Source organism: Protopterus annectens, chromosome 4.part0 (assembly GCF_019279795.1).
Source record: "Protopterus annectens isolate FY-2018-M chromosome 4.part0, PAN1.0, whole genome shotgun sequence".
NCBI lineage: Eukaryota > Metazoa > Chordata > Ceratodontiformes > Protopteridae > Protopterus > Protopterus annectens.
In genome coordinates this window covers 1418333156-1418350297 of record NC_056733.1, presented here as the reverse complement: position 1 = coordinate 1418350297, position 17142 = coordinate 1418333156, and the positions used below count along the sequence as shown (strand labels likewise).

General features: G+C 42.1%; 1 protein-coding gene across 2 annotated transcripts in view; it reads left to right on the top strand.

Moving 5' to 3' along the window:
- KIF3A (kinesin family member 3A) overlaps positions 1-17142 on the top strand; it is a 1506491-nt gene that overhangs the window by 1416581 nt on the left and 72768 nt on the right. The gene's annotated exons all lie outside the window — the stretch shown is intronic.

Sequence of the window (17142 nt, the reverse complement as noted above, 5' to 3'; positions counted from 1 at the left end):
TTGTACTCAATCATTGGTCTGATGAGTGATGAGTATAGGGAAACTATGACCTCCCTTGATCTAGATGTGAATCCCTTCATGATAAGGTGGGCAATGTAGAAGGTCTTCCTAACTACTTTAGCTACATGGGTGTCGAATGACAGGCTACTGTCAACCTGGGTCCCCAGGTCCCTAATAACTTCTTCTGTGCTCAGTGGATTGCCACCTATATGGTAGCTAGGGGTAACCTTGTTTTTCCCGAAGGGTATGACTGTGCATTTTTTGGCATTTAACTTTAGGCCATGGCTCTGGCACCAGTTATCCGTTTCTGTGAGACCCTTCTGAAGGATATCTGTGTCAGATGTGTTTTCGACTACGGCGCCCAGTTTGCAGTCATCTGCAAACTTTGTCAGCCATAACCCTCCTGTGTTTGCTTGTACTTCAGAAAAGTAGATGCCAAACAAGAGTGGGCCCAGAACTGAGCCCTGTGGGACACCACTTGTGACAGGCTTAGAGTCTGACATGGCGCCAGCAACTCTGACCCTGTGGGTTCTGTCACTCAGCCAGTTTGCAACCCATCTTGTGATGTATGGGTTAACATTTAAGCTGATGAGTTTTTCAATGATACCCGAGTGGGGTATTGTATCGAAGGCTTTCGCCAGATCGAGGTAGGCTGTATGGACTGCCTTTCCCTCGTCAATGGCTTTGGTGACTGTTTCGAAAAAGTCAACCAAGTTTAAAAGGCATGATCTGCCTTTGACAAAGCCAAACTCGGTTGGATCCAAAGTCTGCAAATTCCCTATGTCTTTATTTATGAGATCCATTATGATCCTTTCAATGGCTTTGCAGATAAGGCTTGTCAAGCTAATGGGCCAGTAATTTCCAGGGTCGGTGGAGGCACCGCCTTTATGAAGTGGGACCACTGTCGCAGTGCGCCACTCCCTGGGTACGTATCCAGAGGTGAGACTATGATTAAACAGCTGTCCTAGCTGTGGGTTTAATTCCTCGTTGAGTTCGTGGAGCACACAGCCGGGGACACCATCAGGTCCCATGGATGCTGTGTTTTTTGCTTTGGAGAGAGCAGTTCTCACTTGGGCGTTTGAGATGTTTGGGGGGCTGCAATCGTTTGGTATAGATATCTCTTCTTTAGAGGGGAGGGTGGAGAAGTTTGCACTGAACCTGTCAGCCAGTATGTTGGCAATGTCTGTAGGATCAGTAATCTTCACATCATTTTGAACTAGTTCTGAGCATATCTGGGAGTTTCCTCCCAGGTTTCTAACATAGCTAAAGAAGGCCTTATGATTGTCTTTTGAGTCTTTAGCTATTTTTCTCTCAAAGTTTGCTTTGGATGATTTTATGAGAGCTCTTAGTTTTTTACTTGTAGTGATCAAAGGTGTCTTACCTTTTAAGGATTTTGCTCTATCTTGTAGTAGCTTCCTCCTTTTGTTGTAGAGTTTGTTTATGGCTGGGGTCCACCAGACTGGACGCTTGCCTTTGGTACAAAGAGTCTTTGTTTTGCTTGGGATTGCTTTATCCATGCAGTCCTGTAGGTGCTGGTAGAAGGCATTTGTAAGTGATTCAGCGGCTTGGGTACTGTTTTCTGCCGGCTCGGGGGCATTAAAGGAGACCACACTAGTCTTTAGAAGTGTGAAGTCGGCTTTCGAGAAGTTCTTCACTGTGGTCTTTTTTATTTCAGGTGGGGGTGGGATGAGGACCTCCAGCGAGATTAGTTTGTGATCTGATCTCACCAGTGAGGGGTATACTTCCGGTGTTGAACATTGTGCTCCCATGTTTGTGATGATGAGATCAAGTATGTTTTCTCCTCTTGTGGGGATGGTGACCAGTTGTTCCATGGCGTTTGAGTTTATGAATTCCAGGAACTTTTGGGCTAGGGTGTTTGGGCTTGAGTAGTGTTCCCAGTCTATATTAGGGTAATTGAAGTCACCTAGTATGATGGTGTTTGGAGATACATTTATCCCTCCAGTGTTTTCAGGAAAGCCATGTGAGGTTCCTGAGTTTGTGAGGGTGGCCTGTAACATGCTACAATTTGCAGAGCAGTCTTGCCTATGGTTAATTGCACCTGGATGGTCTCCGATGCATCGTGCGTTGCCACCAATCTTGAGGTGTGGGTGTCCTTGATGAATATGGATACCCCCCCTCCTTTCTTGGTATTGCCCGGATTTTGGGGCGGAACGAATGATATGAGGTAAAACCTGATAGTGCTGGGGTGCTCTCAGGAGCCTTGAACCAGGTTTCTGTCACAGCACAGACATCGATGTTCTCCATACTGAGAAGGGCCTCGAGTGCGTGCATTTTGAGATTGAGACTTCTGGCATTGAGCAGCATTACCCTTAGTTTTTTTCCATTTTTGTGTTCTAGGGTGGTAGGTTTAGAATTTGAGCCTTGCCTAAAAAAGGCACTATGGGGGTGGCAAGAGCCTTTGCCAATATCCGGAATCCCAGGGGTGACAGGTGCAAGCCGTCCCTTGCGAAGCAGCATGGCTTGTCCAGCATGTCATCCCAGGCAGACAGGCATTGGATCCCCTTTGAATGACACCAGAGTTTAAGCCAATTGTTAAAGCTGATCATCTTATATCTCTGTATTGTGGCATCATTCTTGGTGAAGGTAGGATACTGCTCAAGGTCAGGGTCATACCTGCCTGGGCTACATAATCAGAGAGCTCCTCAATGTCTCTTTTCATGTAGTCCAAGGAGGTATGTCTCAGGTCGTTTACACCAGCGTGGACAATGACTGAGTCGTATTTGTACCTGCTGTTGAGTGACCTGAATGCTTGCGTTATGTGGCAGATTCTAGCGCCCGAAAGGCAGCTTACTGTAACCCTCTCTTTACTCAGTCTGGTGAGCGAGACGTCAGTGTGTCTGACTATGGAGTCACCAATGACTAGTGTGTCTGGCATTGTGTTTGGCCTTAAGGGCTGTGACTGTTTGACACTCTGACTGTGAGGTCTATGTGTTGCAGGTGTTGTGTTCTGAGGTGGTAGTTGTTTGGGTGTCTGCTTTGGTGGCCTCTGCTGTTTTGGTGGATTTTTGATCAGAGCCTCCAAGTATGTCTTTGTGTGTTTATGTGCATGATTTGAGGTTGTGATGGTACTATGTGAGACTGGGTCTGTAGTGTGTGTGGTAACCTTCTCCTCCTGTCTGGTCTTGCCAGTCCTATGTTGAGAGAGCTCAGCCTCCAGTTTGGCCGTATAGTTGCATCTCTCGCATGTATTTGTGTTTTGTGGGAGGAGGAGAGGGTTGTCTGTGTACATGAGGCAATTGTAACATTGTCTCAATATTCCCAGGTTCACCAGCTGAGCAGGAGAGGACACTAGCAACTGATCCCTCGACATGCTAGAAGGAATAGACAAAAAAACTTTAAAAGAGATTCTGGGGGATGTGGGTGACCGAGAAATGGGGTTTGCCTTTTTGGGGTACTATGTATAACAAGAGTGCTGTATCAAGGTTATAAGTACTGTAGGAGCAAGTGCTAGGTTTAACAGATAAAGAATAGTCTACTCGGAGTCAGGTAGAGATGATCTTTTTAGTTATAGGATATGCTGATTAGATCAGTAGTATAGTTCGAGGAAGGTAGTTTTAAGGGAAAATTTGAAGAGTGGACTTTAGGTAGCCCGAATAGTTTAAACCTTGACAGAACAAAGCCCTTTAGGAAGACCAAAAGGTTTTTTATTTCCTTCTGTGGGGCAAAGAAAGATCAGCCTGTAGCTAGTCATTGTACATTGGTTGTCCTCTGCTATTGTTTTTATTAACACACACCATGGCAGAGCAAATCCAGGCAAGGCAAAGTCACATGCCATTAGTTTTTTTTTTCCTGTTATGTGTCATTTTTGAAGAGGTAAAGACCGGCAGCACTTTGAACCTCAGTTTGTACATTTGTGAAGCACTACAAACTGGATGTTTTTTCAAGATTCAGACCAGGCTTCACTAGAACCATTCTCCAGGGACTCCTGGACCCTCATTTTTCCTTCGAAGTTGGGTAAGCTGTGGGAATCTACCTGAATGCTAGTAACACAGTGTGTTTGTTGAACTTGGTACAGTTGTGTGCGTTTCACTTACCTGTAATGGTAAATGTTCAGAGAACACACTGCTTTACTGGAAGTACCCCCACACTGTCCCCTTTTTTCTTGAATTTATATATTTTTTTGTTGTTGGTTGCTGCTATTTTGTTTAGCATTTTTTGTTGTGTGGCTGTGTTGTCTTTGGTTTGGATCAGTAGCTCTTTGCAAAGTTTGCAATTTCCATTTGCTTTTCCTTTAGGGCCCTAGGGGAAAAAAACTGAAGGGCTGCTGTCTGTGTTTGTGAAGGACTATTCTGCACTTTCATCTGATTGGTTCTTCACATCCACAGATATGCAGAGGAAGAAGTTTGAGGCTCTGAGAGAGTGTCAAAGAGAGGGTAGTAAAGAAACGCAAAAGCTAGGAAGGCGATGTGCTTTATGAACCTATGCAAATTCCTCTTACCTGTAAACAGCACAGTTGTAATTTCCAAATTAGATTTTTCACTCAACGCTCGGAGTGGCGTCTTTATACTGGCTTCTTCATATTATTTGGTTTCAAAAACTGAAACATTTATCAGAATTGTCCTTCACTGGATAAGCAGAAAAGTACAGTTGTCTAAGTAAACTTACCATAAGAGATGTTTGAATGATCACTGCTGCATTAGCCTTAGCCATATGGGTAGATTACTCTTGCTAGCTATGTTTGGGAGGTGGAAGGAGAAGAATCCAAGATACCCTGTATAATGGTCCTCGCAAAGCCTGATCTGGACCTGTAGTGCTTTGTAAAAGTATGGACAGAGGACTAAGTAGCAGTTTCTAGAATACTTGTAGAATCCATCCCTTTCCAAAAGGCCATAAATTAAGCCAAGGCCCTGATAAGAGTGGGTTTTGACCCTGCCTGGTATAGTTGTGTTATGTAAAATATAGCAAAAGGTAATCACCTTAGGCAACCATTTGGATTAGTCTGCTTTGACACAGGTTGTCTCTTCTTACCTTCACAAGAAATAAACAATTGAACTGCTTATCTGAAGGACTTAGTTTTGTCAAGATAGTGCCCGGTAGCTTGCAGCTTAAATAAACCCTCTTGTAAAGGTCAGAGCAATCAGTAAAACTATTTTCCAGCTATGAACCTCAAATCAGCCAAGTTAGCTGGTCCAAATGCAGCAAGTGTTAACGTCTGTAACACAAAACTAAGATCCCCAGGAGCAGTCAGCGTACCTCTCAGCTCTCCAGATTTTCACCTCATATTTTTGTTCTGTTTCACATACAGTTGTGGCTTTTTCTGACAATTCATTGAGGACTGAAGTCAGAAAATAATGGCAGACAACTGAATTTCAGACTTCATGTCCTTCAGAAAATTGATTCTGATGCAAAACCTGTAATTTTATGAACTTTCTGAGTTTGTAAGAGCTATATTTAATTTTGGGGCCTTTGTCCCCCATTATTTTTGGCTTTGTCCAGATTTCTTGCTGTAAAAGGTCGAGAGGTGTGGCAGTCAATTGTTTTCTTGGTGGCCTCTTATTCAAAACCCCTTTCACTAAAACATTTTGACATGAGACTGCATTATAAGAAGGGGATCCATGGGCAGACATGCTGAAATGGCTGATAAATGAACTTTGACAGAAGAATAAGAAAGGTCGTAGGAAAGTAACCCACACAAATATTATAAAATCAGAAAGCAGCTAGCCCTTATTGGGTGCTGGTTATATTGTTGGCACTAACTAGAAAACCCTTTCATTTGCTAATATATGATTTTCTAGTGGCAGGCTTTCTTGTGTTCTCCTGGTGAAAATATTGGCACTTTCTAGAAGTAGTCTGAAAGAGAGAGACTACCCCCCCCCCCCCCCCCCGAGTGAATCAGAAACAGAGCTCCTCTGAGTCTGAATCAGAAATCTGAGGGGAAAAAAAATATCCATCCCTGCATCTTTCTGTTCAGATGCAAAATCTTGACTCTCTTCAGGAAAGAGGTATCCCTCTTTCTTTTACCAGAAACTGCTTTACAAGAAGAATCAGTAGCCTTAATTAAATCCTGAGCCAGACCCAGTAAATTGCTCCTATCCAAGGAAATTTGAGAAGGAGTAGATACATGCTTGGATTCCTGTTTCTTTTTGACAGGAAAATTGGGGCCAGCTGTGTTACTAATGGCAACAGCATCCCCAGCGATGGGTCTAGACAGCATTCTGACACAACAGTTTACATTTTGATCCAGTATGTGTTTGTGTCTTCTGTTCTTGGTTCCACTAAAAAGCTTACCAGAGCCAGTTGTTCATTCAGTACTCACCTCTCTCTCTGTCTCTCTTTATCTATATTCTGCCAGCAGTAGCTGATATAGAAGGTACTCTCCAAACACTGATAGACATTTTGAGATACTGGTGATTGTTTATGTTAAGACACAGCAAGGATGTGCAGTAACAAGCATCACCCCATTGTGTGATGTAGACTGACCTTATATCTTGTTTTTCAAGAAGGAAATAATTATTTGAATCAAGTTTTTTTTTTAAATGTGAAGTTGAGATTTAAAAAAAAATGTATAATGTCCATTGGGGGGGTTTATGCCCCCTGCACCCCCAACAATAACTGGAAGGCACTTAAAATTGTTTAAATCAGGGGGTGCAGGGGTCAGCAGCCCCCTTGCTGGATATGTATGGCCATCTTTCACAAGCATTAGGTTAGTAATACCCATTACAGTTTCATTTTTTGTACTTCATTCATTTTTAAAGTTCAAAAAGTGCAGCATTAGAATAACAACTAAAAAAAGTGCCAAACACTTAACTGACAGCACCATTGGGAGAGGGAAGCTGTGGAAAGGACATATCAAGAACCTCATTTACTTATACCGCCCCCCTTCCTGTATTATAACTAACTTAGAGTAACTAACTGCTTCAAGCTTCTGATAGTTCTCTGCAGATAAATTACTCCTTTATATTGTACTTTATACCTAACCCTTTTCTGAATGACTATTTCTAGTCAGCTTCACTTTCTTCTGTTCTATTGTGCACCTAAGTTCAGTTATATCTGGTAACAGTGACATCCTTGAAGTGTTTTGACATGTTTACTGCATTATTATATTGTTTAAGCCAATACCTTTCAGATCCTAGTTCTTGAAAAGCTCAGTGCCTCCCATGTACCCCATTTTTTTTAATGTCTGTTGACCTGATTTTTTTGTTCCTCCCTTTTAGTTCATGTCTTTTATTCCTGCCACTGTATCCTTTACTCCCTGCATATTTGACATTTCCTTTTATCCCCCTCATTTCCTAGTTGTTAACTTTTAGCCATAGCATTGAGCAAGAAGATTAAGGCTTTAAAATGGTCAGATCTTCTTATAGTTCCTCCGATAAAGCAGTAATTGTTTTCGAGTAAAAATATCCTCCTCACTAATTATCTGTTCCATTACTTCCCAAAATACATGTTCTGAAGTCGCATCTCCAACAAACCTTTGAAAAACATGCCAAGTATTTACATCTCAAACTCATCTAAGAATGGAGATGTGGGCAAAAGCACAGACTCTAGATGGTGCCCTTTAGAGGGAAGAGTCGAATAGACCAACTGCTTTGGGCATCTACTGTGATGTGCAGTATCCTCAAAGATAGGAGAACACGGATCACAAGACTGTGAACCATGGCAGGGCTAGCCACTTGACAGTGCAAAATATGACTGTATGTGATTGGGTCATGTTGGCTAACATCGCCAAAATGGGCATGGGTATTTACTGGTGATAAGTGGATTGTGGACCTTGCATACTCTGACCTACTCCAGAGACGCATGTTACTGAGGAGTGTATTTGCCCCGTTTGGCCAGTGTATGCCTGCCATAAGGCCCAGCAGCTCTGGGTAAATAAGCTACTGGATGGCCATTGTCCAGTTGGTCAGCTTGGGTTATCTGGGATAGCTCTGTTGAGTAAAAGCTAGATGTAAAACCAATCAGCCTGCCAAACATGAACTCAGAATTGCTACACCTAGTGTAGGTGCACTGACAGGACTAGGCTTGGAAGTGGATGACATGATGATAAGGAGGAGTCTGGACATCCTGTATATCCAGGAGACAAGATGGAAGGGAAGTTCAGCAAAGCCACTTGAAATTTGTATCCAGAGTCTACTACTCAGGAGGAGGAAGACAGACTAAAAATTATGTGGAAATCATGGTGAGGGAGAGACTTCACAAGACATTGAAGGATGCCATCAGAATTGGTGGCAGACACATGGCAGTCAGACTCCAGTGTAATAATAGAGCAGTATTCATAATCTCAGCCTATGCCCCACAGCAGGGTTGTGGTAGTGAAGAAAAGAGTGCATTCATGCAGCAGTTGAAGTACATACTAGGTAAAGCAGGACAACAGGAATTAGTGTTGATAATGGGTGAACTGAATGCACATATCGGGACAGACAGAACAGGATATGAGGGCTGCTTGAGACCACATGTGTGGGGACAACAGGAATAATTGAGAGGCCATTCTGGACGTCTGTCTGGCAAATGGCTTGATGGTAGCCAACACATGGTTCAGAAAGAGAGACAAGTCACTAGATCACATACAAAAGTGGACAACATGCAACTCCGGTACACTTCCTGTTAATAAGGAAATTGCACTGGGATAGAATCAGTGATTGCAAAGTTAGCCAACAGCATAAACCACTGATTGCCACAATCAGCTGCAAGCAGTGGTCAGACAAGGCTGTAAGGTTAACGGGGACCAGGCCAAAATCCTGGAAGTTTACTGGAGAGAAAGCACATCAGTTCAAGGAATTACTCAGGGATGTAGCACCTCAAGAAGAAGAGGAAATTTATTATTTATTTATTATTTATTTTACATTTGTTGACCAAGTTTTTCCAGCTGAGATAATGGCCCTTTTTCAGCGGATGACTGGGGAGAAAATAGGTGGATTTGAAGAAGAATAGCAGTGCCTCAAAACAGCACGTGTAAAGGCTACATAACAGATGTGCTGTAAAGCCAGTTATTGAAATATGGTGCATAAGGAAAACTGGTGGTGGAATGCAGAAGACCAGGAAGTCATCAAAAGAAAGAGCCCAGGAAAAAGTGGGAGATAGAAAATGCAGACCAGGCTAGGAAGGCATACTGGTTGGCTAACAAAGAGGCTAAGAGAGGAGCTGCAGTAGCAAAGAACGAGGCATCAGAGGCATGCTATCTACTTCTGGAAAGTGACTCAGTGGATGGCACAAAGAAACTCAATCAGGTTGCAAGGCAAAGACAGAAAGATTAAAAAAAGATAGTCGGACACCTTTCATAAGGAATGCTAGGAGCAACATTCTCACCAGTCCACAGGGCATCAAAGGCAAATGGAAGGAGTACATCCAGCAGCTTCTGAATGAAGAAAACCCCACAGAAGTTGTACTAACCCAGACACAGCCTACAGTGAGAAAAGAGGAGGAGCCCACCATAGAATAAGTAATCAAACACTATGGAAATAAAGTCAGGGAAGGCAGCAGGCTCAGATGAGGTCATATCAGATATGATTAAGATGTTGGATGAGATGCGGATAAATGGCTCCTGAGGTTACTCATAACAGTATGGAGAAAAAGAGAGAGAGGTGTATTCCAGATGAGTGGAAAATAAGCATACTAGTGCCAGTGTTCAAGAACAAAGGGAATATTTACAATGGTGGGCAGTACAGAGGTGTGAAACTCCTATCACAAAAGTTTTGGAGAAGGTGATTGATAAATGAATACTCAGAGTAGTAGAAAGTAAGCTTGGAAATGAGCACTTCAGATCAGGGGATTGGCATAATGGTTAAAGTGTTTACCTCACAAATAAGAGGTCGACGGTTTGATTTGCATTGAGAGAAACTGACGGATTAAAATGATGAACAAGGGGACAGCTAGCCTAGGACTGACTTACCAGTGATGCAACTGACTTGTTGTTTGCAGTGAGACAGATACTTGACATTCCTTGACTTGGATAAGGCGTATGACAAGGTCCCAAGAAAGCTGATTTGGGAGGTTTTGCAGTGGTCCGAAGCCCCAGAAACATTGGTAGAGCTAGTGCAAGCTTTATACAAGAACCTGATGACTCAAGTATGAACAGTGTTCAGTCTTAGAGGGGGTTCCCAATGGGAATGAGTGTGCATCAAAGTACAGATTAGTCAGTTGTAGTGGCAGCAAATGGGGGAGACAGAGAAATGCAAAAATCCCCTGAAATGGGGATGGATGAGGATTGAAGGTAGGCAACCTTGAGATCTAGAATTACCAGAAATGCCTGGGGAAGAAGAGGGAACAACATTTGAAGGGGCAACATCCAAAAAAAGGAACCTTTAGTAAAGTGTTGAACTGAGAAAGATCTAGAATTGGTCTCCAGGTGCCCTCCTTCCTTGGTACCAGAAACATTCTGGAATAAAAACCCTTCCCTTCCTGGGCAGGGGACACATCCTTAAAGGTGTCCCAGGTCAAAAGAGCATGAAGCACCTCTAGAAAGAAAGGAATCTTTTCCTGAGGAGGTAGAGGGATGCTAGGAAAGAGAGGAAGAGATTTCCACACATTGTAATACCCCTGACAGATGATGGACAGAACCCGAGAGTCTTGTGTGACCCTTAACAAATTTGGAAGAGACAGAGACAAGGGAAACCTGAACAAGGGAAAAGAGAAGCAAATTGTCAGATGAAAACTGGTTTGTCCTGAAAAGGAGGTTTCTGAGAAACAGGGGTCTGAGTAGACTTACCTGTGGGAGGTGCATGCCTAGAACCCTTTTTACCCTTGGGTGGAAAATGAGACTGCAAAGAAAAGCAGATTTGGAAGAATAATTTTCTCTGAAACGTAGGAATAGGAGAAACAAAAATATTTCTCAATTCCTGCAAGGCCTTGCCTTTTCCTGGAGGGATTTAAAATGTTCAGCACCTGTAGAGCCAAAAACAATTTTATTATCTAAAGGAGCATCCAATAATTTGGCCTTAGTGTCATCAGGCAAAGCTTGAAGACAAAGCCAAGAGTAACACCTCAGAACAGAGCCAAACACAGCAGCCCTGGAAGAAGCATCATTTGTATCATAACTGTAGTAAATGAAGTTGCGAGCCACTTGAGAGGTAGAACCCAACAAGGAAAGGTTCCAAACCTTCCCTTCAGAGTCAGGATGGTCATAAACTACTTGAGAAACTGAGAAAAAATGGCTAAAACATACCTAGTCATATGAGTCTGGTAATTAATGGCCCTAGAAGCCAGAGTGGCAGCAGTAAACCTTTATGCTCAGCTGTTCCCTGGCCCTATTATCTTTGTATGAGGAAAGCAGCTTAGTAGAAAGCAACAGCTTAGAGGGTTTGTCAAAAGAGACAGACACCACAGGAAGGATCAACAGAAGGCTGAGAATCAGGAGATACAGAACTGCTCAAAAGGTATCCAAGAGGACAGCCAGAACTGAAGGAACAGCAGAAGGTCTGGGAGACACCATCTGGAGGAGTTCATAATACCTCTTCTAGATATCAGAAACCTGAGAACAATCCCACTTGAAAAATTCCACACATGCGAAAAGTATAGCCCCTAAAAGAGGGCCCTTCTAAAGGAGAATCTGACTGATAAAATCCTCTTCCTCTTACCCATAGTCCAAAAAGGAACGGCTCTGAGAAGAGTATGCCAGGGACTCTTCACCAGAATCCAGATCCTCATCAGAAGACCCTGGCTCCCCAGGTCTCTCAAGAGGAGCAGACCAAGGAGGAGCTAGCACAGACACCCCTTGAGGTTTTAAAGCCATTAAAGCATTAAACAACCCCAGAGTAAAATTCTGCCATTCATGCTGGGGATCTCTAACTGCAGGAGATCTATGCTTGTTTTTTTTGGTTAGTTTTTTTATGGGACATCCGTATGAACCCCCCCCCCCCCCCAGGAGGATTAGACCATTGCCACCACTCAACCAACATAGTAGGAATCTCCTCCCAGACTAAAATCTGTGGAATCCCACTCAGTCCCTCAGATATAATCAGCCAAGGTTCCCCTTCAGCATCTGGAGCAGACGTTTGAAAAGCCTCCAAGGACATGTGAGAAGTCAGATCCATGCCAGCCTCTGACGGGGTCAAGGCAGAGAAATCTGAAGCAACAACTGGATGATCATCCATACTTTCACCAGCATTGAGATAAATATGTGGGGTTGGCTAGACAGCAGTTGTATCAGACCAGAGTTTTTTGGCCTTTTTCTTGGCTAGCTACTGACCCTCAAGATGGTAAGACTGCACCATAGCACATTGCACCAGCAAGTTTAAACATTGATTTTCTAGGTATATAGACAGAGGAGAGAAGACTACTTATGGTCTTAGGGACAAATGCTTGGCAGATAGAACACTGTGTATGGTCGTGAGAAGCACCCAAACAGAAGAGAGACTGCTTGTGATGATGGTTATGGGAAATCTGCCTCCCACACTGATATTTTCCCTTTTTGGATGTCATTTAAACCAACAATACTAAAATAAAAGAGAAGTTAAGGAGGAACCTCAGTGGGGAACTTTTCTGAAAACAGCTCTGTAACCAGCATAGAAGAAGAGGGTTCAGATTGACATTCAGTGATGGTGTTTGGACTGGTGGCAAAGAAGTTCTGAGGTGTGTGAATCCGTACCTCACCTTTATGCCCTATACCATATGCAGGGAGCATATCATAATTCCCTTACACAAAGGAGGACAAACTAACAAACTATGAAATTACCGACCCATCTCCATTCTCTCCCCTTTATCTAAACTACTTGGAAAGTGTATACACATGCAGCTTATGAAATTTCTTTCTGACAGTAACCTCCTTGAACCAAGCCAGCATGGTTTTCGGCCAGCACATAATACTACCACAACACTACTATTCTTTACAGATACTGTAAATAAAGCTATGGACACTGGTCAATTAACATCAGTCATCCTACTAGATATATCAAAGGCCTTTGATACAGTGTCACACCATAAACTTATACAACAACTTTCTACCCTAGGATGTGGTTACATGCGGTCCAAAAATGGTTCTCCAATGACCTTTCTAACAGACAACAGTGTGTAGGATGGAAAACTATATCTGATTCCCAAATTAACAGTACAGGAGTCCCTCAAGGATCTGTTCTTGGTCCCTTGCTTTTCATTATATTCATTAATAACCTTTATATTGCCTCCTTTCAAAGTACACTTATCTAATACACAGACAGCTCCACTATTATCTCCTCCTCCAATAACCCTCAAAATCTCTTAAAAATGACATAAGACACCTTTACCTCTATTGAAACCTGGCTAAATGACGGACAGTTACTACTCAACCCATATAAAACCAAGCTATTATTCTTATTCTTACAAAAGAAACTCACACATAATTTCAAAATATATTCACAAAATAATTCTCAAATTGAAATTGTAATTCAGGCAGAATTATTGTGTTTTACAATAGATGAAAAAAACAAGTAATCTCCGTGGTATCCCCAGAGTCTCAAACAACCCACTAAACAAGTATAGTGAGTCCGAAAACAAAACATTGGAAGAAACCTCTGTGTGTGGAAAATTTTCAATTTATATATATCTAGTTAATCACTGTATATCAATAAGATCAGATAATGGTAGTAGAAGTAGCAAACTTAAACTCATCCTAAGTGAAAAAAATAATAAAAAATATAATTTTAAATATTATACCGAATTACTAAGTATTCAAAAGTAATCCAAGCAGGGTAGACCGTCTGTTTCCAGTTGAAAGTCCTTTATTAAGCATACAGACAAGTGATCCAAAACAAAAATAACAGAATAGTTCATCACAAACTTTCTAACTATGTAAATACTTTTTATCAGGTATGGGAGTGGTTTATTATGCTGTAAAACACAGTGTATTGGTATACATGTTAACAAATTCACATCCCTTCTCTCATCAGTGTGACATTCGAGCTGGTCATGCCCTACTTAGTAGCTGTCATAATAATATAACCCTTATGTACTTTAAATAAAATGAATAATGATGTGGTACCTCTTATTAACCAGATTATTACGTATGTGATTTTATCCAAGACAATATACTAAATGGTTGTAAATATATACACCTTAGATCATTTGGCAATCTGGGCGACCGCGGTGGTGCAGTGATTAGCATTGCTGCCTCACAGCAAGAGGTTCTCCGGTTCGATCCTCGGCTGAGGTGCCTTCTGTGCAGAGTCTGCATGTCCTCCCTGTGATCGCGTGGGTTTCCTCCAGGTGCTCGTTTTCTCCCACATTACAAAGACATGCTGTAGGTAGATTGGACACTCTAAATTTGCCCTAGGTGTGAGTGCGTGCGTGTGTGTTCCTTCTGTTGAAGGTTGGACACCGGGCTGGCAACTTGACACTGTGAAACTCCACTGCCAATCATGAGCAGACAAATGATCTGCTGTGGCGACCCGTAACCGGGAAAAGCTGAAAGAAGAAGACCATTTGGCAATCTAAAAATATGTATAAATATATACATATGCATTTTGCATGCAAAAAATCCATTGTGCAAACCATATTCTATTTCCATAACAATTAATAGATGACAATCTTACCTTCAAACAACATATACTTAATACAGTAAAAAAAAAACACACTTTAAACTGGGTGAACTCTACAGACACAAACATTTCATGGGTAACCCTACCAAAAAGGCTCAAGCCAATACCTTCTTCCTTCTCCCATCCCTCCTCTATGGGGCCACTTGTCTTTACCAACCTACATACATATCTAAAGTACAAGCTGCAATCATGCTATCATAAAATTGCCAAGTTTGTAACTGGTGTATCAAACCACTGTCACTCAATTAAGAAATTAAACTGGCTAGAATTCCCCCATTACCTTAACTTTGTGCAACTGTCTCTCACTCATAAATTCATCTACAAATCTGACAGCTGCCCTGTCTTAAAATGTATCTTACAGCCTTGTACCCCAGCCCAAAATCTTTATTCCACAAAAAGCTAGTAAATGTATGTAAACCTGACAAAAGAGCCAGGACACTGCCTCTACTCCTATGCCATTGCAAAGTTATGGAACACCTTTCTTCCAAACATCACTTCTATAGATTCCTTTAATGTTTACAAACTTGCATTAAAAAATCACTATCTCAGCACTCACATTTGACAGTACTCTTGACTAAGATCACCATTCAAAATCTATTTCTCTTGGCTTTCACTTCCATCCCTGATCTTCCCTACATTACTACCATCTTCTCCATTATACACTACGTTGGCAAACCTATAAGTCTCAATAGTCTTGTATGTAAAGCCATGGAAAGAATTATCATGGAGCTGATCAGATGAGATATAGTAAGCCTCCAGACACTGGACCCAACCCATTTTGTCAAGGGCAGATCATGCCTACTCAACCTGGTGGACTTCTTTGAGAAGGTCATCAAAGCAATGGATGAGGGAAAAATCATTCACACTGCCTACATTGATCTGGCCAAGGCATTTGACACAATACAAAACTTGGGCATTGTTGACAAACTCAGGAGGTTAAGTACAAACCCGTACGTCACCTGGTGGATAGCCAACTGACTCACAGACAGAACCCAGCAAGTTAGAATTGGGAAGTCCACCTCTACAAAGAGGCTATTCACAAGTGGAGTCCCTCAGGCATCAGTCCTTGGACCGCTTCTTTTTGGCATTTACTTCTCAGAAGTCAAGGCCAATGTCAGTTGTCTCTGGCTGACTAAATTTGCAGATGATTGCAAATTAGGTGCTGTCATTGAATCTCACACTGACACGAATGTTCTCCAGGAGAGGGTGATGCAGACAAACAACTAGTGTCAAAGCCATGGACTAAAACTAAATGCCAAGATATGCATAATAGTATCCTTTGGGAAGTTATCCACCCATGGTAACTATCATATTGACAACACACCCCTTAGAGCTGTCCCAGTTGTCAGGGACGTAGGGACACCCATAGATAGTAATCTAGCCTTTGACCATCACGTGCCTACAGTGGTGAGGAAATCATTCTATGTTGTGCAACTTATAAACAAAGGTATGGTATCTAAGTCCAAGGAAGTCATTGTTCCACTGTATGCGGCATTCATCTGACCTATCATTGAGTACAGTAACCCCTTTGGCATATCCAACAATTGGAATGTCCACAGAGGTTCCTCAGTAAAAGAATACAGGGCATAAGTAAAATGTCCCTATGCAGACCGCCTCAAGGCCCTATCCCTGTATTCTGTCTCCTACAGGCTTTTGAGGGGAGATCTATGCCTGGCATACAGGGCATTGTCATACCCCACTCTGATGGACTTCCTGCATATCCACAAAACAAATAGTACCAGAGTTACCCGTTCTAAAGATTCAACCTTGCCTGTGATATAAGCAGGACCAGCTGGAGAGATAGGTATGTATCCCAGTGTATGGAATAGGTTCCCCATCCATGTGAAGCAGAGTTTCCCCCCTAACCCAATTCAAGTGCAACTTGCATAATTGGATGAAAAAACGGATATTCATCCCTAGTTTGGCACCTGTGTCTCTGATGGACACAAGTAACCTGTAAATGGTTCATCTCCCAGGCCTGTGCTTACACTTATCAGGGGTATCAGAACTTGTCAGACATTTGGGATGCATGGCTAGGCTTAAAAAGGCCCTTGTGGTCATTAGCCTAGTAAATACCTATGAACCTGTAATCTTCTCCATCATACTACCTTGGCAGCCAGTTTCTGTATTATTGCTTCTAATCCCGCCTCTCTAGCCTCTTGAACTGCTTCCTCTGTAACTCCCTATCTTACTCACCAGTGTCCTCTTCTTCTTCTTAACTAACTTCTTTCTCTCTCACTATACCATCTCCCATAGCTTTCTTACAATCAATCACTTTATCTTCCCCACCTTATTTCACACAACAGTTCTCTCCTATACAACGTAGATCAAACTCTCATGTTAACCTCCCTAGTCTTTTCTGATCTTCCTTATTTCCATCACTGACCTACACAATCTTTCTGTTCCTCCGGTCTCTCCACCTTTTCCCAGCTTTATCCTCTTCAACCATAAAGCCTCACCACTGTGTTTGGCAACTTGTCTGCTTTACCAATTATGTCTACAAATCTCACTGATCTGCTGTTTGAACCAACTGTAATGTACCTTAAATTGTAATCTGCTTATATGATAACTTGTATTAGTCCTAGAAAAGAATGCATGTCCACTTAACTCTTCAGATCTGTAAATGTATCTGCTCTAGAGACAAATGAAATGCTAATTGTAATTGTTTAATCTTTTC